This window comes from Phocoena sinus, chromosome 18 (genome assembly GCF_008692025.1).
Source record: "Phocoena sinus isolate mPhoSin1 chromosome 18, mPhoSin1.pri, whole genome shotgun sequence".
NCBI classification, from domain to species: Eukaryota; Metazoa; Chordata; class Mammalia; order Artiodactyla; family Phocoenidae; genus Phocoena; species Phocoena sinus.
This window is the reverse complement of record NC_045780.1, coordinates 26,511,217-26,535,203: the sequence shown is the minus strand read 5'-3', so window position 1 is coordinate 26,535,203 and position 23,987 is coordinate 26,511,217. Positions and strand designations below refer to the sequence as shown.

Below are 23,987 nucleotides of genomic sequence, written 5' to 3'. Positions count from 1 at the left end.
TCTGTGTTGTTGGCAGAATTCAGTTCATTGTATTGATATTTGTAGGATTAGGTCTCATTTCCTTGCTGGCTGTCAGCTCAGTGTCATTCCTAGCTTCTAGAGGTCACCCTCATTCTTTGTCTCATGAACCTCTTTCTCGTCTTCAAAGAAATAGCAGGTCAAGTCCCTTTTTGAGTCTTTCCTCCTCCTTCTTTCATCTCATCTCTATGACCCAGTTGAGAAAGTCTCTCTTCTTTTAAGGACTCATGTGATTAGATTTGGCTCATCCGTATTATCAAAGATAAGCTCCCCATGTCAAACATATCTATAGAGTAAATTTGCCATATAAGACAACATATGCACAGGCTCTGGAGACTAGGGCATGAGCATCTTTGAAAGGTTATAACTCTGCCTCCCACTCAAGAGTATCCTAAAACATGAGGGGAGAGAATATGTATCTATAAGGTTGAAAAATTAATTTTTTACAGAAAGTGATATGATAAAATTGTAAGTGAAATATGAAAAGTTATGTATTTAATATACTATATATATACATATATATGACAATGTATGTGTGTGTGTATATATATATATATATATATATATATATATATAAATACCCAGAACAACCATTACAAAAACTGTAGAGAAACATAAAAATATAAGGTACTAAAATTTATGCAATGCAGGCAAAGCAGTGTCCAGAGAGACATTTATACCTGTAAATGCCTATGTTAGAAGTAAAGATCTAAAAATGATTATATGAGTTCTCATCTTTTAAAAAATTAGACAAAAAGGAAAATGTACTCAAATTAAGTGAAAGCAAGAAAATCATAAATGTAAAGGAATAAATCAATGAAACAGGAAACAAGAAAATAACAGACAAAAATCAATAAAACCAAAAACTAGTTATCTCAAACATATGTAAAATTAATCAGCATAACTGCACTAATCAAGAAAAAGAGAGACACACATCAAAATATTAACATTGAAAGAGGGTATAACACTACAGAGCCTACATACATGGAAAGGATAATAATGGAATGTTTTGAACAACTTAATATAACAGTATATGTAGCTGAAGTGAATAAATTTCTTACAATACAGAAATTTGATCCAAGAAGAAAACCTTGAATATCCTGTATTACTGAATATCCTGTATCCTGAATTTGTAATTAAAAATCTTCCCACAAAGAAAACTCCAAGCCCAAATGGCTCCAGTGGTGAATTCTATCACACATTTAAGAAAAAATAATACCAATTCTATGCAAACTCTTTCAGAAAATAGTAGAAGAGAGAATACTTCCAAAATCCCTTTATATGGCCAGTCTTACTCAGATACCAATACCAGACACAAACATCACAAATATAGAAAGCCGTAATTCAACATACACTATGAACATTAATGCAACAATCCTGAACAAAATTTAATAAATAAAACCCAGCAATATTAAAAGAGTATATAATACATCATAGTCAGTGGGATTTATCTTAGGAATGGTACGTAGGTTTGCCATTTGAGAATCAATGTAATTCACCATATAAATAGTATAAAATAGAAAAAACCATGTGACCTTTTCAATACATGCAGAAAATTCATTTGACACAAGTTATGATAAAAACTTCAAAAACTAGGAATATGTATCAGCATATACATGTAAAGAAGCCTACTAACATTTTTAACACAACAGATCAAAGGTCAACAATAGTAACCAACATGAGGATTACATGGGTCTAAGTATTAACCAGAAAGTTTCCAAAAAGCAGATACCTTTTTCCTCAGAAGATTCCATGAGTAACTAATAAAATGCATGACCTAATCATGTGAGGAACCCAGAATGGTAATAGCACTGACCAAGGACCAGTCTTATCTCCTTACCAACTAGTAGTATGACTTTCCACTTCTGTACCTTAGATTCCCTGTCTGTAAAATACGAAGCTTGACTTAGAAGGATGATACCTCAGCTCCCTATAGCCCCCTTCAGATTTATAACATTAGCAGTAAAAGATTCTCCAGTCTTTTAGTCAATAACTTTTGTTGCCAAGTTCCAACTGGGTATAGCTCCTTGAGGGGAGTGAGAGGTGGTGAGAACAAACAGAAGCTGAGCCTCAGACCTGAAGTCAGGACCATCATGGTGATGCTTCCTCTTGGCAGATGAGTTGTGCAGACCCTGCTGGGACACCATCTGTCACGGCTGTGTGAAGTCAAAGGAAAAGCTGTGAGAAACGCTCACCAGCTTCAATGGGTCATTTTTCACCAGTTGCAGATGGCTCTGTGGAACAAAACAAAAAGCAGCGGGGGTGCAGTGACTGGCAAACTACACCCAAAAACCCGAGATGAATGAACTGTCTATAACTTGAAAGCTAGGCCTGCAGATTCACTGTGGGGAGAGTCCAGCCTCCTCTCTGCTTCCTAACACTCTCCATCCAAACTCCTGTGGTGTTTAGTACAGCACAGCCCTAGGCCCTGGGTACTGGTACTCCATGCATAGTGATTAGTGAGGCGGTACAGTGACTCAGACTCAGCCACCCGTTCAGAAGTCCTAAGAAAGTACCAGGGGGTACCTGGCTCACAGTAAGTGCTTGACAAATGCTTACCAATATACTGCCTTGAAAAGATATTCGCTTATATCACAGAAAAATCCAGATGGGAGCTTGTTCTGTTACATCTATCCAGTATTTTCTTAAATTTCTAAACCCAATTCACTCAGATTGTTTCTGTTGTTAAGTCCCCTTGCACTTTCCCAAACTCCTGATTTAATTCTCAGCTAACGGACACTGACCTCTTGTACTTCCCGTCCATTTGGGGGTAATGGGCAATAACAATTAACGATAAATGAGTTAGACCTTAGTACAACTATTAAATGGTTCAATTTGTTTGGGGCATCCAAAATATTTCCTTTCTGCTCAGCCACAAATACCATTAGCTGCTCTCTCTCCCCTTCCAACAAAAACTTGCTTTCAGAAAAGACTCTTATGCCCCTCATCTATAGCATAATATAAGTTTGTCAATGTGATGGGATTCTAAGGAAATTTATATCCTAAGGCATACCTCTAGTTGTTTCACGAAGAACTTAGCCACCTGGACAAGCGCTGCCGTAATTGGAGGAATTCCGGAGGAGGACCTGTATGTTATATCATAGGGGATACATTATCTAAAAGTAACATTGGCCTTGACTTTTCGTGTATTCTCCTCCACGACTTCTTTTGACTTTTCGCTGCCCACACATCTGATTTATTGTGTTACTGCTCTTGCTGCTAAAATGGGAAATGGATAGCTAATGAATTAAAAGAGCTACTGCCAAGGAGTGATTAACAGTCTGGGAAGAGGCAAGCAGAGGCATCATGTATATATGCAAAGAGTTATTGCATTTCCAAAGCTTTCCTCCCTCTAGGAGGATATCCCTCACTTTGAAGTAAAAAAAAAAAAAAAAATCTAGGTGTGCCTGAAGAGGGATGCTAAAAGACAGGAGGCTGCGTTTAGGAGATATTGAACTTCAGGCCTTAAATGATTTAAATGCAATTCCCATGTGCAGCTGCTAAACCAAAGCACCTCACCCCAGGGAAGAGATGAGAAATTTTGAGGGCGATTGAACACTGAGAATTCTCATCGCGGCTTAGCAAGAAGTGACTTAGCACATGTGTTTCAGTGATTATGAAGCATGGGGATGCTCACTGGCTCTGAAAGGCCTAGTCACCACTGTGACAACTCTGGTGCTGGTGAAAGAGGCAGTCAGATGAGGCAGGAATGAACATCTTTCACCTTTGCAATCTGCTAATGCTCCGGCAACTTTTCTTCTGGGAATGCGTGTCTGCCACTCTGTGCATTCATGCCAAGGTTTTTAAGATGAGGTGTGCAGAGCTAATCAGGGGAAGAAGAGGGAGGGAGAATGCTTATTAAGTAGCTACCGTGTAGGGAGCACCTGCTGGGGGCCTGGCATTTTACATGCTTTCTTAAAAAAAAGGTAAAGAAAGAGAAATTTTATTGGGAAATTCTACATCATTAGAGAAAAATCATAGAAACAGAAAATTCCTCTACAACTCTGCATAGGTCATATAACAGAATATTGCCGAGACCTGGAAGGCTGCTGTATATAGACCTGCATCCAGCCTCAGAACCACCTGCCGCTGCCCTAAAGCTTAGCACCACTATGGTGATACCTTTCTCTCTTTGCTTTGTAGTTTTTCACATATGCATGCATTTCTAGAGGTTATAGTTGATTTGTGCTTGTTTTTGAACTATATACCAATGGGATCATGAAACATGGATTCTTCTGTAATCTGTCTTCTTTCATTCAATTAAAAAGTTATGTTTATGATGTATATGTTTTTGTCTGACACTAGTTTGTTCATTTCATTGCTATCATACTATTACATTACATGACTATATCACCGTTCATTTATCCATTCTATTGCTGAGGATCTTTGGGTTAGCACTATCATGAATAATCTTCTATGAGCACTCTCATGCATGTGTTATGAAGCACATGGGCATGCATTTCTGTCAGTTATACACCTAATGACAGAATTGGGGGCCACCATAACATATATCTTCAACCTAAGTGAATATTGAAAACCTCTTTTCCAAATGATCGTACCAGTTCACATTAACAGTGTCAGGTAGCTCCTGTTGCTTCATATTCTTAATAAAATTAGTATATTGCAAGACTTTTTTTTCATTTTAGCCATTCACATAGATGTATGTCATTTGTCATTTTTCTGATTACTAATGAGATTGACATCTTTTCAGATGTGCACTAGGTATTAGGATGTCATATTTTTGAAATGCCTGCTCAAGGTCTTTGTCCATTTTTATAATTCTTTATTGATTTAAATGATACTGCATCATACATATAATTACAAATAGCTTCTCACTCTCTTTACTTACCTTTTTATTTTATTTATTTATTTTTGGCTGTGCCTTGCGGCTTGCAAGATCTTACTTCCCTGACCAGGAATCGAACCCAGGCCCCAGCAGTGAAAGCACAAGACCTAACCACTGGACCACCAGGGAATTTCCATCTTTTCATTCTCTTAATGTTTCTTCTAAAGAACAGAAATACTTAATTTTAATATAGTCAAATTTATCAATCTTTTTCCATGTGATTATCCTGCCTATCCTGAGGCAATGAAGATACTTTCCTACACTATCTTCTAAAAACTTTATTGTTTTGCCTTCCACATTGAAGTCTACTCTCTATCATATATAATTTTTCCTTATGATGTGAAATAAAGGTCAGCTTTAATTTTTTTTCAGTGTGAATATCCAATTGGCCCAGACCACTAATTAAGGCCATTCTTTCCTACTTATCTCTACTTTTGTCATAAATCAAGTGTTCATAGATGTGTGGGTCTTTTTTTACTCTCTTCCAATGGCCTGTTTGTCTACCCTATGCCAAAAAACTACACCGTCTGCATTGTTATATCTTTAAATCAAGTAGTGATATTTGGAACTGCAAGTCCTCCTCCACCTTATTTGCTTCAAGAGTGTCTTGACTACACTTGGTCCTTTTCATTTTCATAAACTTTTAGAATCATTTTGCTCATATCTCTCTCTCTCTCTCTCACACACACACTCACACACACATACACTAAACCTGCTTATACTTTTATTGTCATTACATTAAATCTGGATACCAATTTGGAAAGAACTGACATCTTTACAGTCAGTTTCAGAGTCTTCCCATCAATGAACATAATATACCTCTCCCCTTATTTATATCTTCTTTAATTTTTTTCCATTAATGTTTCCTTCATTGAGATCTTGTATGTCCTTTATTAAATTGATTCTTAGTCATTTGTTATTTCTAATAATATCTGAAATGATATTTTTGTCACCTAATTGCTAATATAGAATACATTTTTTAATATCAGCTTCTATTCAGCAAACTTGCAAACTCTCAAAAGATTTTTTTCGGGCTTCCCTGGTGGCGCAGTGGTTGAGCATCCGCCTGCCGATGCAGGGGACACGGGTTCGTGCCTCGGTCCGGGAAGATTCCACATGTCGCGGAGTGGCTGGGTCCGTGAGCCACGGCCGCTGAGCCTGCGCGTCCGGAGCCTGTGCTCCGCGACGGGAGAGGCCACAACAGTGAGAGGCCCGCGTACAGCAAATAAACAAACAAACAAACAAAAAGATTCTTTTGAATATTCTAAAAACACAAGCATATCATCTATGGATAATGACGTTACTATTTTTTTCTTTGCAGCCCTTCATAATTTATTTTTTTTTTCTGTGTTACTGTATTGGCTAGGAAGCCCAGTACTTGTCAACTAGAACTGGTGGGTACCATTCTTATCTTGTTTCCAGTTTCAAAGAAATGTTTTTTAACATTTCATCATTAAGTATAATGCTTACTGTTGGGTTTCTTTTTTTTGATATACTTTATTAGACTAAAGACAGTCCCTGCTGTTCTTAGTTTGTTACTTTGTTTCATAAAATGTATGATGATTTATCAAACACACTTCCTATATCTATTGGAATAATCATGAATGTTGTATTCTCTTAATGAAATATATATTTATATAGTCTATAATCTATAATATTTTAATATGTAATGTTTTAATATATTTTACATATTGTTACTAATCTCAGTGTTACATGTGGCAAGAATCTCAGTTGGGGCAAAAGGACAACAGTAAGACTGGGATTCAGGGCAGCTGAGTCTGCTTGATGGATTAGTGAAGTGAGCTTTTCAGGAGTCTAGTGCATGAAGATATCCTGGCAGAGAATCCATGAAAGGAAAGAAACTAGACAGTTACAAAGCTTCAGTGTCAGAAATGAGGGGCAATTTTGCTGACTACAGGAGTCTGTGTTTCAAATTTTGCCTTTCAAGGAATTCTATAGACATATGTCTGGGTTCTAAGGAAAGAGAGGGAGGAGAATAAAAACCAAACAATTTCACTCCTTGGATATGCCTCTAACAAAGAGTTGTGCAAAAGAGGAGAAAAGCATTCCCCCTCAAAGCGTGTTTTGGGCTTCAGAGAACATAGTACAGCTTTGGTACTTCAAAACTCTAGAGAATACACAGTGATGGGAAAGGGTCCAGCCAGAGCTCAGATAGGGATGCCTGGGGACTGAGGCAGGAATGAGATGGGGGCACAGCTGTACCTCTTCACCCAGTAGCAATCAAAGGAAGTGTTATGGGCCAAATTGTATGCCCCCAAATATGTTGAGGTCCAAACCCCAGGTACCTGTAAATGTGACCTCATTTGGAAATAGAGTCTTTGCTGGTATTCAATGTCATATGAGGTCATTAGAGTGGGCCCTAAGTGCATTATGATTGTGTCCTTATAAAAAGAAGAATGGCATGCGCATAGGGAGAATACCATGTGAAGATTGGAGTTTTGCTGCCACAGCAAAGGAACTATCAGAAGCTAAGAAATAATCTTGGAACAGATCCTTCTCTAGTGCCTTCGGAGAGAGCATGACCTTGATATCAGACTTCTAGCCACCAGAAGTGTGCTACAATACATTTCTGTGGTTTAAGTCACTTAGATTGTGATACTTCATGACAGCAACTCAAGCAAACTAATACAAGAAGTAGCAGGTATTGTCATCTGATGAAGGGATACCCAATAAAAATAGGAGTGGTAGACAAGAAAGAGGCCAGTCCATGCCACATGCCACATGGTAGATGATGGAATTGCTCAAAAGTGCTGTAAACATCCCTTGAAACCCACAGAAATAATTGAAGAGGATGCTTCAGGGTATTAAGTGTCCAAATTTAGCAATGGGGAAAGAGAGACAGTATAATGGATTAAGATTCTCAACATAGTCAATACGAAACCCTGGAGAAAACAGAAACAATATAACATTAGGATAGTCATACGGACACAGACAAATGCTGTAATCTGTACCATGTCCACCATCTAGCTGGTAGCATGGAGCTGGAGCTCTGTTCACTCTCCCATGCTGTCTCCGTCACTTTTCTTGGCAGCCCCTTTCACCTTCATGATTCTCAGTTTGAGTTGGTTGAGTGGAAACCTTGCTGGGAACTTATGATCAACTAGGGGCGTACGTGGTCAAGGTTATTTACAAGAGTAAATTCAGTAGTTATTGCTACCTATAGACATTTTTTGAAAACTACACATAAGTCGTTTGGAATCAGGAGTCGTTCAATCAAAGATTATCCCACATATATTTTATATAACGCACTGTGCTTGACCTACAAATGGGAAAACCCACAAAATGACTAAATGACTAAATCCCCCCCCCCAAAAATCGTCACTCATTCATGCAACTGTTTTTCCGTGAGTACCAACTATGTTCCACACACTGTGTTAGAAGCCTGCCTTTTCCTCTGTAGAGTAGATCATTCTAATAGAACATGAGAAGCACAGAATCACCACAGTTCATAACTGAATAGGGGTAATATTTAAAGCCATTTATTAAATAAATGAAAAGCAGAATCACGGAGAAGTAAAGGAATTGATTCAATGTCGGCAGAGAGCTGTAGAAGCCTGGTCTCCTATTCTCAGATCTAGAGAAATCTTTTCTAAGGGTAAAGAGTAGGGTCAAGAAAGGGGAAGTTGTGTGCTTATATATATTTAAACCCAGCTGCTTCTGAGATCCTACATTTTCTTTTTCTTCCTTTCCAAATCTACCTAGAGGTAAAATTAGGAAGTAGGCAACTGACTGAGGTACAAAGTTTGCTTCTTTTCTCAGTCTCCAAAGACTTTGCCTCTTACATTTTCTACATCTTCCTTCCCCGGGTACTTACTCTAGCAGCCCTGAGATGCCTAACAAACCCAATCCAGCTCTTCTAAAATATACATTCGGCCTTTTCTGCCTCACTCACCATGTTGCCACAGCGGCTTGGCATGAAAGAACCATAGCTGCAAGAGAGTAACACACCTTTCTCAGATCAGATACAATATTTCTGGCAAATGAGATTTACACAGTCACTTTAGCCTCGTTAAATCTAGCTCATTCTGTACTTTTTCCATACCTTTCTCAACAACCTTAGAATGGTTACAATTCAGTGATTTTAGAAGATTCATTTTGACCTATTTTCCTTTTCCTCTTTGAAACATTAGGACAACACTATTTTCTTCTAAGACACCATTAGTACTTTTGGGTTTCTTCGTACTAAGAATTGGAGAGTTCAGGGTGCAATGGTGAAAAGAGCATGGGATTCAGAGGCATAGGTAAAATAAGTGACATATTTCCAGGCTCCTAGGTACACACCACCACCTCTGTCTCAGGGTTGTTACTATTTATAACCCGTTCGAAAAAGAGTTTAGTAAGAAATACTTTAAAATGTTACCCTCAGAAAAAAAAAATATTACCCCCTTTCTTTTTCTTCTTTTTCTTCTTTTTTTTGATTGAGCTCTGGAAATAGTCTTCATTCAAGTCTTTTGAATGAAATGACTTCCAGGTCTGGTCAAGCTCTGTATAATTCTGCGGAAATAGTTTCGTGCCTACTTCCAATGGCAGGTATAGCCTCTGCACTAAGTGCACCAATTATGAAAACGAGCATAACTATTTCTGGAAAGATCTCATCAAGCTCAGCTTCCCTTGACGACAAATCACCACTTCTTAGAACAATTCTCTCTCTCTGAAATTTATACCTTTCTCTACCTCCCCAACGTTTTTTTTTTTTTTTTTTTAATATAGAGGCCTCAAAAAGGTACAAGAGAGTCCTTTTTTAATTCTTGGGTCAGAATGTGATGAACCACCACCGACAGTCTCATAAGTTTGTACGCCCTGTAGGAAGAAATCAAAGACAAAATAACAACATACTTAGATAGACTTTTCAGCTCTGGGCTAAGAATCAATATTGGAAAGCCCTGGAAGGTGGCTCATCTTTCTGTGGAAGAACTCAATCAGGGCTCAACCTCCAGCAGAGTTAGATTAGTAGAATGCTTATTTTTGTAAGCGTTCAATTGGGAGTGCTCAAATTCTGATGCATTTTCGTTGGATACTACGTAGCAACTAGCTGACTGCTAGATAGTCTGTCACCTTTCCTCTTGACAATTTGCTGAAAATGAGCCCCTCAGTGTTATATGAACATGAGGGAAATGGGTTGGGAGGGTTAGAGCTGAAGATGGGATTTCATTTGGCGCACTTATGTGAGAATTTTCAGTGTGCTGCTGATGTGTAAGGGCTTCGGTAAATGCAAAAGAGGGGAAAAGGTTGGGAATGACAGACAGTGAGTTCCGCTCAGCAGGCATTGACTCTGTAGTCAAAGTATAAATTTATCGAGTTCTTTTCAAATGTTAATAAGCTTTTGCACTGGAAGAGATTTCATATGTAGTTGCTATAATATCTGGCACTGGCCTATTCTGTGGTTGCCGAGATGGATTGGATGTTTGAATTACTATCAATATTAGGTGAAAACCATTCCAAAAGAGGTGTTTAAATGTTAATACAAAAGGAAAAAAATCTTACTTTTGGAAAGTAAGCAAAAAATATGAGTATTTATTTCACTCACAGGTGTTTCTTAACTAGTATTATTTTGATATAGAAAAGAATTTCAATCCATCATGGCAATACTTAGCTTAGTGATAGAAAATGCATGAAAAGTAAGCATGAACATGAGCTAAGGTAAGTAGCAACTCTGTGTTCCAGTGCTTGGAAAAATGGACTTTCCTAAGGATGTAACTGTGACATTCCAGGATTTGGATCTCAAATCTTCATGATGCCTCCCTTAACTTGTTAAATAGCAAATGTGTCAGCAATGAGGTAGCATGAGATCAGGTAGAGTGGTATTAATTTGGACCTAACAGAAATCCCATGACATTTATCTTGGCTTTCAGAGAAAGAATCAAACCCACCTTAGGTGGAGTTTAATACTGGAATTACAACAATGTAAAGTTAACCCAATACACCTTTACTCTGTGTATGTTGAGATCTAGATTCTAAGGTCACCCAGGCCCAAAATAGTCCCTATCCAGTCATCTGAGAAGAAAAGAAACAAATAGCCACTGGAGAGAAATTGATTGCACATGACTAACCCTGTGAGTCCAGCAAAACAGAGGGCAGCCGCCCTGATCATTTACCGTGAGACCTTCTTAACAGGGCAATCCTCAGTCTCTGACTGACAGACCTAGAATTTGGGGTATAGGAAACAACTGTCAGGGTAGATAATTCAGTTGTCATGACACAGAAGACAAATTCACTGTGTGGGAAAAAAATGGGAAGGACAGAAAGAGTAAATTACAGGATTATAATAAACTTATAAATTCAGTGAAAAGCAAATAATGGATTTTAAAAACAAAACAGCATACTAAATATCATCTCGAAAACATATATGATACCACAGTTTAAAAGAAACATTGAAGAAGAAGGGACTTTTCCTGCCTAATATTAAAACATATTATATAACTGACAATTAAAACCAACGTAGAAAAGGAGTGGGAATATTCAGTAAAAAGGGATAGTCATGTCTACATGATTCTTCTTTGCATGTTCCAGGGGAAACTGTAAAAGAAATATTAGACTGAGCTTGTTTACAGCTCAATCCAAACCAAGTTAAAGTACCACATGGCCTGCACTTCTCATGTTATTTAAGGTCAAATATATCAGAACCCATTAAAATTGGACATTTATTTTCTGGATGCTCCTTTAAATGTATTTTTAGAGCCAAAGGCCTCATCCACACTTCATGGTCAGAGGGTAGGATGTGCCTGGAAGGGAGTGGATATCTCCCCTCTTCATCACCTGAGGAAGGGCCACATCCTGGGACACAGGTAAAGCTAGTGATCAGGGGCCATTACCTTTTTGGGACTTGTAGCAGGTAGTCATGGATCTCTACTGGACTCAGGATTATGAAGATAAACATGGAAATATTCCAGAAGGTAGGTCCAGAAGTGGTACTCTATGAGTAAGTGCTGCCCCATAAAAGAAACACGTCGATTGGGGTTTGAACCTGAGAGCTCTGAGAAAGGTCACATCTAATGTCAATTTTATGTCCTCTCTATGTCACATCTCCTTTCTGTGTTCCTCAAACAGTTTTTTTTTAAGGCTTAATAAAAGTTATAGGCTGAGCATATTTATAAGAATATGAATAAGAATATTTTCTATAACAGTAAGGCTGGAGACAACCCAAATGTCCATCAACAGGAAAATGGATGAATAAATTGTGGTATATTCATACAATAGAGTGCCATACATAAAAAATGATATTGTTAACAGATCCATGTATAAGAGGTAAAACTGTCAAGAAAAGCAAAGGAATGATAAACTCAGAATTTAAACTAGTGATTAACTCCCAGAGTAAAGAAAAGGGATACAGTAAAGATAAGCATAGGGTGAACTTCAACATTAATGGCATTGTTCTGTTTCTTAAATTGGGTAGGAGGTGCTCCTGGTGTCTTTTTATTACTACCCTTTAAACTGGGATCAGCCAACAACATCCCAAATGTCAAATCTGGTCAGCGGGATGCTTATGTGTGGCCCAAAAGCTAAGAAATTATTTTTTTACATTTTGTTTGTTTGTTCTTTTGCGGTACGCAGGCCTCTCACTGTTGTGGCCTCTCCTGTTGCGGAGCACAGGCTCCGGACGCGCAGGCTCAGCGGCCATGGCTCATGTGGCCAGCCGCTCCGCGGCATGTGGGATCTTCCCGGATCGGGGCACGAACCCGTGTCCCCTGCATCGGCAGGTGGACTCTCAACCACTGCGCCACCAGGGAAGCCCTATTGGTTTTTTTTTTTTGCATTTTTAAAGCTTTGTTAAGAAGGAGTGGGGAGAAGGAAGGAGAGGAGGAGGTGTAAACTCTGCAGCAGAGGTGTTTGTGGCCTGCAAAGTCTAAAATATCCATTATCCGGACCCTTACCAAAAAACGTTTGCCAACTCCTGCTTTACTTACTTTTATATACGGTTTGATATTTTAAAAATATATTTCATAGTACATATTTTAAACTTACTGCCTAGTCTTTACTCTGATGAAGGAAATTAAAGGGAAGGTCCATTACCTGCGTAACAGACGGATCTGAATACTCAACACAGTCATGTGAAATAATGGGTTATCTTTTCCTTCCCCTACCAGCTCCACACAGTGATGGCTAAGAAAGATGACCTACATTCCAAGGACTGGGTCAAAGGCTACATTCCAGTTATGAGATGATAATCATTGGAAATAAAATCTGGCCCCATGATCATTGATTTCTCTTTCCTTTCCAGAGGGGAAAGTTGAAAGGAGATTGAAAAGGGAAGAGAGAGGCTCAGGGTTTGTGGGGAATGAGAGCAAATATCTGTTCCTATTGCTGCTTCTAGCTCACCTAGCATTCGCCTCATCAAACTCTGGTGGTTCCCAAGGGCTGAAAACCACCGTTTTGTTTCCCACTTGCTTCTCATTTGCCCCGCCATGGATGAGGAAGACACAGGATGTGGTGGAGTGGGAAACAGTGGAGAGTGCCAAAGAAAGACTCAGGGATACATTCCTCCCTGCCCTCACCCCCATCTCGAGGCAAAGATGCTTTGCTTTCCTGTACCTCTGGGCCCAGAGTGAGACAGCAGAGCTTGCTGAGATTCCTGAGGAAGAAATTAACCACCATCGCTGTCCGTGTTCGAAGGTTGTCGGGCAGAACAGGGAGATTCCAGAAGCAAAAATCAGAGAAAGTATGCGTGCTGGAAGTGAGGAGGTGGGTGAGGACAGGTCCAGATGTCTTAGGAACACCAGCGAGTGCAGGATGCCATGCAGGCAGCCAGGGTACTTACATTTCCCCCTTTAGAACAGTAGGAGGGGAACTGGAGTAGTCAGAGGGCAGCATGAAAGCCCTGTGCTCTTGAAAAAAAAAGATGCTAATAGGTGGGAAATGAGCAAAAACACCAGACACTCGGCCTGTATATATTCCGTGTATTTAGTTTCTGATTCACAGATGGTTATCTACATAATAATAATAAGCAGTGACCTCATGCTACCTAATTATTAATAACAAACTACCCCATGGGAAGAAGTAGACAAACATTACTAATGGGTAAGAAATTACTGTTATGCTCTCTTTCTCCTAGGCCAGCCCCTTTTCCACATATAAGTTATACTTCAAATGACTATAGAATTTATATGGAATTTTTTGAGTGTAAAGAATATTTCATGAATAATTTTGCCAGAACAGGTGCTGGCTTGGGAAACCAGAAGGCCATGGTTACCCTAGTAATACCTAAGCCCTTTCTACTTTAACCTGGAAGGCTTTGTAACAATAAAAGCTGTCTTGAAGGAGGGCTTGCAATGCTAGATGCTTTTACCTAGGCTGTCAATTTAAGGCTCACAACTACACTATAAAATAGGGATTCTTTTCACAGTGTTACAGAAGAGGAATCTGAAACTCAGAAAGGTTAAGTAACTCACCTAAGGTCACACATTTAACAAGGGAAGCTTTCATCAAACAAGAGAAACTTTGCTCCAGCCTTTAATAGGTGTTGTCTTTTACTAGCTGTTTCCACATTTGATGTGTCATGTTAATTCTTAACCTTTGAGAAGAGGATAAGGATATTTTTTTACAGATGAAGAAATAGCATTTCAGAGGAGTTTTTAAGTTACTCATATTCAACCAATTCAGGAGTGCCTAAATCCACATGAAGCTCAGGGCTCCGTGAATCGAATGTATGAGTTTTCATGCTTCCCATGCCATCCTGCCAGGGCCCGAGAGGGGAAGTTCTGAGTCCTTAGTAACTGAAGCCCAGTTTGGTGAAAACAGAATTAAGGGATAACCAATTATGACATTTACCTGTTTCATGACTTTTATTACTGGAGCTTTGCATCTGCCATTAGATCCATATTTAAGACTCCTAGAGAAAAAAATCCTGCTGAATTATCAGCAACCACAGTGAACCATAAACCTGTAGCTCTCAGCACTCGAGCAAATCCCACTAAGATGCTACCAAAATTAGAGAGGATTTGTGTTTACGTGCAATATTCCCAGATGGCCTTCTGCAAGGCACACAGCAAACAAAATGCACTCATCCTTACTGAGGCGAAACCAAGCCTTTGAAACAACTTACATGGGACCAGGGTAACTACACACCTCATCTCTTCCACATTGGTCATGTGACTGCAAATCCTCTTTGAACATCAAATAGGTGAACTGTGTGCATCCATGCCATCTAAATTTGTGGATTTCCAGAAGGGATTGGAGGTGGTCAGTGAGTGAGCAAAAGTTGGCAGAAGAGTGTGTCAGCCTGCTTTCTGAGGTAACCTGAGGGAAAATTTAATAGCGTTTGCTATATACCTCGTTGCTATACGTATTAGGGTCAAATCAAGCATGCTATAAAATCCTGATGTAACAGGTAAGATATTCCTAAAGGAAGGACCAGAAATGATCTAGCAGCAAGTCATCTTATGAGAGAAAAAAGAGATTCTCAGGACAGCTTTGAAGGTAAAGGGCTCTCTCTGAAAATCAATTCATCCTCAGCTTACCCGTCACCTTCTTAAACATGAAATAAGAGTAAAAGGACTATGGGCTTCCATATCAGCAAAGTTAGGTTCAAAGCCTAATTCTGCCATTGGCTAGCCTCGCTTACCCTGGGACCTGTTTATCTTCTCTGAGATTCAGTTGGTTCTCCTGAAAAATATGGCCCTAATTCCAACTCCCAGGTATCATATATGCACTTACCATGCCCAGAAGACAACATGGAACCATGCCATAGAGGCCCAGAAAAAGTTAATTTCCCTCACTTTGCTCTATATGTATGACCTTCTGTGAGTCACTTCATTTCTCACAGTTTCAGTTTTCTTATTTCTAAAATGTGGACAATAAAACCTATAGTGAGTATTAATTAAGAAACTGTAAAGAAAGGACTTATCACAGCTCCAGGCACCAGTGAAGCACTCAGTAAATATGAGTTCACGTTCCTAAAGTGCTGTTTCTAAACACAGACTTTATTTCTCTTTGGCTGCATCATTTAGTTTTTACACAGAAGTTAAAATAATGCCACTGGTCCCCAACAGCCAAAGAAGTGAACGGCATCTGCCTGGTTTTAGCCATCACACCATTAGAACCAACCCAGAGCACGTGGCCCTTGCACTGGGCCTCCAGTCTGCTTCTCCCACCCAGCTGAGGCCCAGTGACCCACCACACACTGAGGCTCATTGTCACAGACACTGATTCCCCTTGCTGGGCCTCATTAGCAGCTTTCTAGTCACTCACTTCATGTTTCTCCTGGCAAATTATATTTGACTTTCAATTTAAAATCCAGGGTTCTCTAAAGCAAAACCTGTGTAATCATGGTGATAGAGCAGTGGCACATGCAGTTTTGACAGGATGGATTTATCTTGTTTGTCATGAAGAGTCTCACTCTGCACATATCCATGCCGGAAGACTGATGTCCCCTCCGCCACACCTCCTATGCCATACACATGCTGGAGAATGACAGATGATCCACCCATTGATCTTGGGCTCACAGGGAACTCAGGGCACTAAGAGGGTTCATTTAGAAGCAGAGGGTTACTGTCTTATGGAAAGTCACGGAGGTCTTAGACTTGGTTCAGTGGGCATGAAATGAAGGAAGTTAGAAACGGGAAGAAAATCCATACCTCAGCAATAAAGTTTTCATCTGATTTAATCAAACACATATTTGCATATTTCTTTGGCAAAGACATCAGGTTCTCCAGTAGACGAGCTAAAGCAAAATCTGTCAAAAGAAATTGTTTCAGTTCTCCCTCCTCGAATAAGAAATATTAAACTCCAATTTTTCAAGGTGAATTTTTGGTGGCTCTTAGTGGCATTTTCAAATTCGTTTGGGTGTCTTTTTGGTTATTTAATTCCAGAAATGCAATCTAGGATTCAGGGTACTTAGAGGAGGGATACTTAATTTTAATAGGATTATCAATCCCATGAAAGTTTGAAAAGCTTGGTCAAGCCCATTTGAGTGGGCAATCCAAGAGTATTTACATTTGGCCCTAGAATGCAATTGTGTACTTACATTTGAATGAGGATGTTGGACCTGTATCATGTAAAGTTCTTGATGCTTTTAGTATCCTGGAATCGGAAACCTTAAAATCAGCCTACCAATTAGGGAATTATTTGAACTTAACTCCTTTCAAGCATTCTTCATGATACTCCTTCACATATAATATTGTCATACTGATTAATACGTATTCTCTTCCCTTAATACCTTCCAGTTGGAAAGCAAACTAACTGTTGAATAAGCCAAACTAAATTCTGATGCTGAAGATGTTAGAGGTGCTAAAAATATTGAACCCTAAGATAATTCCACTTACCCTTGGAGGTATGCAAACTATATTTTAAAACTTAGAGTCTACCAGATATACTCCATAGAAGGCATTCAGTTGCATGGAAAACAGGCATCTATAAATAGGTGACAAATCTCCCTATGCCATAAGTTTAAAGATGAGTAGAAGAAACATGGTTTTGCCCCCAATGACAATGTAACCAAGAGAAGGAATTGTGTGATTCGTCCTCAAAAGATCTGGGCAGGGACTTCTCCAGTTGTATCTTTTGTGATCTTACCATTGGCCACCGGTTTCAGTGGTTCCTCTTTTACCCACACCTACTGGTATTCCTGGACCATGATCACTTTTATGGCTTGGGAAGGAGAAAAACTGCCTCAACATACAAGAGGTTTCCAGCTTTAGACCTTGAGAGACAACCCCAGGAAAGGACCAAGAGTGGGGATGAAAACAAAAATTACAGAGACTCCCCAGATGTGAGCCTCACCAGTTAATGCCCTGCTCCCGTCAACCTCCCTGTGGCCAGGAGAGATCTGTCTCATCTACCCAAAAAGCCATACTGTTCTCAGCCAACTCTTCATCTTAAATACCCATCTGGAGACTTCATGGCCTTTATTCACAACTGAACTAATCTGACAGGTTTTGTTTCTTATCGATGAAATCATCGTCCTTAGAATTCCTCTTCCAAGCTCTATATTTTCCTCAAGGTCCTCTTTTGGCCAAAAATCCATGGCAAGATAATGGTCAATATCTATTGAATTTATAGTTTATATTAGCTAGTTTCTCAAGTGCTTTGAATATTTTAACTCAAAATAACTGTATTATTATCATTTCTACTTACTTATGAGAAAACACAGATCTCAAGAGGTAAAAGGGCTCAGCATGAACCCTGAAGACTGACTTCAAGGCTTAGTATCTTAACTATTATCCTCCCTGTAGTCTGGTGTACATTGTTGTCTGAGAGTGTTTTCTCAGCCTAACATTATTAGTAAGGCCAGGTATTTGGTTCTGAGCTTTTAATCTTCTGATTCCTACTATTTGCCTTGATAGAAACTAATATTTAGCTCTAATTATATTACAATAGGCACTGAAGTAATTACTTCAAGATATATAAAGCCAACAAAGTATCCATCTCCAACTACCATCCCCCACTCTTCATTTGCATCTTTCTTCCACTGATCTTGGATCTTGACTTACCCTGGCTCAGAGGGAAAGGGGATTTGAATTCAGTAGAATGAAGAGTATTGTCCCATTCCTGGAGGCAGAGCTTCACTTTTGGAAGAGAATAATGTCCTGGTATGAGTCCCCTGAAACCACCTAATCAGTCTCAACAGGAATAATTCATGAAAGAACAGAGAGGGTATGTGGTAATAGGAATTTTTAAAGGCACAGTAATATGACCTGAAAGTTAGAAGACACAGAAATCCAATGAATCATAAAAATAAACACAACACTCGTTTGTAAAATATCTGCTACCTGCTAGCCATATACCAGGGATTGTAATAATGGTGATAATAATAATAATGAATGCTTACATAGTGGTCCCTATGTGCAGGGATTCCTCTAAGTTCTCCATATATGTTAACAAAGTAAATCTTCACCACAATCCTATGAGATGTATACTGTTAATGCTCACATTCTATAGATAAGAAAGAGAATCTTAGAGAAGGTGAGTAATTTGCTACATGATGGTTCAGGGATGGGTTATAGCAATATCCTCATGTGATAAAAGCTCTCAATTTGCAACATAAGACATAATTTGGTACTGGAAACCCAGAAAACTTGAGTGACATGATATCAGAACTGTCAGACAAGGATGGGTGAGAATAAGGAGAGAAAGCAAATAGTAATAAAACTTCTACTCAGGAGCAGCTAAACAGATATTTCAAAGAACGAGAAGAAACTAACTTTATGACAGACAGAATACTCATCAAATGGAAGAATTTATGCCTCAAAAAATGAAAATATTAGAGAAACTTGTAAATAATTTTAAAATACATATTTTAAGAACCTGAAAGAGATGAAAAACATAGGGTCAAAAACAAGAGGTTATGAAGCAAGAGGCAGGTATGAATCAAATATTAATTAGTAGATATGAAAAGTATGTCAATTCAAAAATCAGAAAAAGAAAAGTGTAGCCACTGGAAAAAAGTGTAGTACATGATATAAGTGGTGTATATATATACATTCTATACTGTGTATATATATATATATACATATATATATATATACAGTATAGAATTGATGGAATTGAAAGAAAATTATTAAATTGGAAGATATGCCTAATGAATTCATCTAAAATGCAGTGCATAATGATAATAAACTAAAACATATGAAAAAAAAGTGTTACAGTATTAGGAAATTCCAACAAACTATAGACCCAAGAATAAGCAGAAGCAGTATTTGAAGAAATAATGGCTAAGACTTTTTAAGAAAAAATTAAGAACATAACTCTTCAGATTTAAGGAACAGAATACAACCTCAGGGTAATTTAAAAAATAAATCAAACCATAAAGTATGTATTTATTATTTGACCCAGCAATCCCACTACTAGGAATTTATCCTAAGGATATATCTCAAAGCCAACAGTATATGCACAAGTTTATTCATGGTGGACAATTGTCTTTTCAAAATATTAGAAACAACCTCATGGCCCATCCATTGGAGACTATTTGAATAAACTAAGGTTCATCTACAAAATAGAATACTATAATGCTATTAAAAAAAGATTGATAAATCTCTATGAACTTATATGGAGTTATTTACTGGATGTGTTAGGTAGTGAAGAACACAAGAGTATATACAATGTTTTGTATTAGAAAGACAGAAAAATATGTATACATACAAACAAGTTTACTTTTGCAAAAAGAAATACAGGACCGGTTAAAATAGAAATAAACAGTCATAACAAAAGATAACCTAGATGTGTGGATAGGAACAAGGTGAAGAGAGTAAGACTTCTCAGAGTATACAGTGAGGAAAAAATAATAAATATAGGAAGAAAGACTTGGATGAAAGGAACAATGAAGAGTACATTGAAAATGTTGGCAGACCTATTAACTAAAAACTTTTATTTTAAAAAGGTATTATTATTATATTGTGTTGGTCTTGAAATATTGGAAATAAAATCCTGTGATGACAAAAGTTTGAAATAGTAAATTCTTTGTCTTATTGTTACAGGAGGAAAGAGATTATGAATACCTTAACCATTGAGAAAAAGATCAAATATGCATGTTAGAAATGTAACCGTAATCACTAAGAAAATTAAGAGTATCTATATATTACAAATGAACAGAGGAAACAAAGAAATCATCAAGAAAATTTTTGTCAATCCAAGATAAGAAAGGAAAAGAAAAAAATGCTAAGTGAAATGAAACCAGTGTAAAATGATTAAAATACATCAGAAATTTTAAAATGTAAATGAATTAAAATCAAGTTAACCTAACTAATTAATTAAAAAGTTAAGAGTAAAGGAAAACAAAAAAATAACTAAAATAATATTTATTCATTATTATAAATATCCAATTAAATAGACTTTAAGAAGAGTATACATATACTTTAAAGTTGAAACCCCTCTTTTGCTCTTCCCTGATCCTCTATTCACTTTGCTTCCTCAACAGAAATAAAATTCAACAAGTGATGTTTCTTAAAGTTTAGTTCCAATGTAGTATATGAAACCGTAACAGTGAACATTTTATACTCTGATATGTTAAAACCCATTGTTCTGTCTTGCAATTTGAAAAGACCTTTTACCAATGCATGACTTTGTAACATGTATTAGTTACCTGGAAAATCTTGACATTATTCATTATATAATATCAAAAAAATACATCAATTAATATAACTACCATCTCATCAGAAATTTTTAATTACTGGGAAATCACACCATGGTGAATACATGTTTTCCAAAATTCTAGTTTTCACCGGAAATCTCTGTTTTTATAATTGGCAATAAATAATGTCAATCGTTTTTTCTTGAAGAGACACACTCATTTGTTCACTTTTGAGAGAATGTTAGCCAAATATGTCTGAATAACCATAATTCATCTACCAATTGTTCTTTCAAGTAAAAATGGCATTCCATAAAAAACTACTAGTTCATTTTATAATTCAAACAATGGCACAAGTACTTTTCTCAAGACAGCCACTGTATTTCAGTATGCAGAAGTACCTTATTCAAATCTGCCATTTTGTCACACAGAATATTAAAAAGACATATATTCAAGGGTCAATAGTTAATCAATTTAATAACCTTTTACTCCTTCTTCAAGGGAATTCTTAACTAAAACTGGTACCTTTTTTTAACTGAAAGTGTGTGCCTGTGGAGAGTATAATGCCTAGTACTGCTTAGTCCCCCTGCCGTGCTTTGTGCTAAGGCACCATCAATTTCACCTACCTTTGCTTTTGCACCATCAGTGCAAATATCAACACATATAATACTAAACACTAGTACATATAATACTAAATAACAAGCAAGTATTATTGTGAAAATAGCTTTGACCCCATGGACCAGCTAAAACAATCTCAGGGATGTTTCCGTGAAGACTGCTGCATGATGCCATTCCACTTCTCATAGGTGGGTTTTAGCCAAGTTCCAGAGAAAATAAGAGCCATCTCTCAATCTCTGTCTCCTTCTCTCTCTCTCTCTCACTCTCACATGCACACACACACATACACACACTATTGTTCCTGTTAAATGAGTCAGATTTAGCTTTTAGATGTTTTTTAACCTTGCCTATCAACTATCACAGCTTTTCTCTTCCCTTTGTCCATATTGAGTCCCTCTTTCCTGCACCACCTACTTTTCTAGGATGAAACCCATTTCCTAATTTATGGGAATCTATTTCCCAATAACTGCATCTGCTTCATCCCTTGTATACTGCTGTTGCATTTTAAAAATCTAGTTACTTTAGATATGGTTCAGAGGTGGATAATTTTCTTCCAGAATTCCAAATATGATGTTTACAAGTTGTTCCCAACTTCTAAACATTGGACATAGAAAAGACTTGCATAAAAATAGCTGCCAATGCCAGCTCCCCCGTTCTCAGACCTCAGACACTTCCCTTGCTTTTGGAAAAACCACTTTGAAAAAAACCATGGGGTATTCAGAGAAACTGTCATCTCAGAATTTAAAGAGGGAAGGTATATATTTTGAACAAACATTATTTGAGCACTTAAGTGTTGTTAAATTGAATTATTAATGAAAAATGGAATATTAAAAAATATCAAAGCACCTTAAGAAAAATGAATTTTGGACAATATTCTAGGCAGGAGTGACTTGACTCTGTTCTGAATCCATCTGCCCAAAATAACACACACACACACACACACACACACACACAATTCCTACTTGATCTCATGGCTTAAAATTCTACCAATCAGAGACTCATCTGGATTAAGACTCTAAATGTGTCAACATGTCTCGTTTGATTCACAGTCTCTGTTATTCATGGTGGGTAATGGGGTCAGAAAGGGGAGGATTGGGGGTTAATAATTTTGAAATATAACAAAAGGGAAGAGAATATACAGAGAAATGAATGTAATGGGAAATTAGGCAAACTAGATGCAACAAGCAAAGGAGAAAGTGCCAAAGATATTTCATCAACTCAAAACTCTCGCCTTAAGGTCAGACTTGATGTTAAAAAGTTAGGGAAAAATAATCTCTCTCTTTCTTTCTCCTCCTGACTCCTGAACTGCATGGTTCTTGATAACAGATAACAGAACTTTAGTCTCTGCCCTCAGTTCTTCAGTTATGTGAGGGTTAGAGATGCAGCATGTGCCAACGTAGAACCAAATTAACTTATACCAGTGTTTCTGCAAGCAGTCGTGTTATAGGGAGATGCTATAGACTTGGTAACTTATACCAGTGTTTCTGCAAGCAGTCGTGTTATAGGGAGATGCTATAGACTTGGTAACTTATACCAGTGTTTCTGCAAGCAGTCGTGTTATAGGGAGATGCTATAGACTTGGTAACTTATACCAGTGTTTCTGCAAGCAGTCGTGTTATAGGGAGATGCTATAGACTTGGTAACTTATACCAGTGTTTCTGCAAGCAGTCGTGTTATAGGGAGATGCTATAGACTTGGAGAAGATATTGTCAATACATATAACTGACAAAAGATTAATGTTCAGAATGCTGTGATTTCTAAACAACAGGTTTACAAACATAAATTTTGCATACAACTCCTTTGGTGCTTAAGCTTATCCTCCTTAGGATTAAGTTGAGTCTCCCGTTGCGGAGCCCAGGTTCCGGACGCACAGGCTCAGCGGCCATGACTCACGAGCCCAGCCGCTCTGCAGCATGTGGGATCTTCCCGGAACCGGGGCACGAACCCGCGTCCCCTGCATCAGCAGGCAGACTCTCAACCACTGCGCCACCAGTGGTTGAAAGAAAGAAAGCCCTCTTTCTTTCTTTGAAGTGGTAATGCATGCTGGTTACCTTGTTGGATGCTAGCTTAAACATGGGCAAGTAAAACACATTCCTGTCCTCAAGGAAGCCATCACAGTGTAGCAGAGGAAGTCATTGCTGAGGCAAAAATGACAAGATGAAAGAAAGAGGAAGATGTAAAAGATGTTAAAGAATGAAAATTCAGTTAGATGTGTTTTCTTTCAAATCATTCATCCAGTTTTTCTCATTACTCTCCACTAAAATTCTGACTGTTAAGGACTGAATTTTTGTGCTCCCTGCCCCCAAATTCATATGTTGAAATCTTAACTCCCAATGTGATGGTGTTAAGACGTGGGGCCTTTGGGAAGTAATTAGGTCCCGAGGGTGGAGCCCTCATGAATGGGATTAGTGCTCTTACAAGGAAAGTAAGACATGAGAGCTTGCCCCATCTCTCTTCTTTTCCTACCATGTCCTCACAACAGGAAGT

At 38.0% G+C, this 23,987-nt stretch overlaps 1 long non-coding RNA gene across 1 annotated transcript; it reads right to left on the bottom strand.

Moving 5' to 3' along the window:
- Positions 1-1,225: 1,225 nt before the first annotated feature.
- On the bottom strand, positions 1,226-13,719 carry LOC116743207. Its single transcript, XR_004346700.1, has 3 exons — positions 13,641-13,719; positions 3,032-3,104; positions 1,226-2,252 (listed from the first exon to the last, which is right to left on the bottom strand). It is a non-coding gene; the product is annotated as an uncharacterized LOC116743207 (long non-coding RNA).
- Between the last annotated feature and the right edge of the window lie 10,268 nt (positions 13,720-23,987).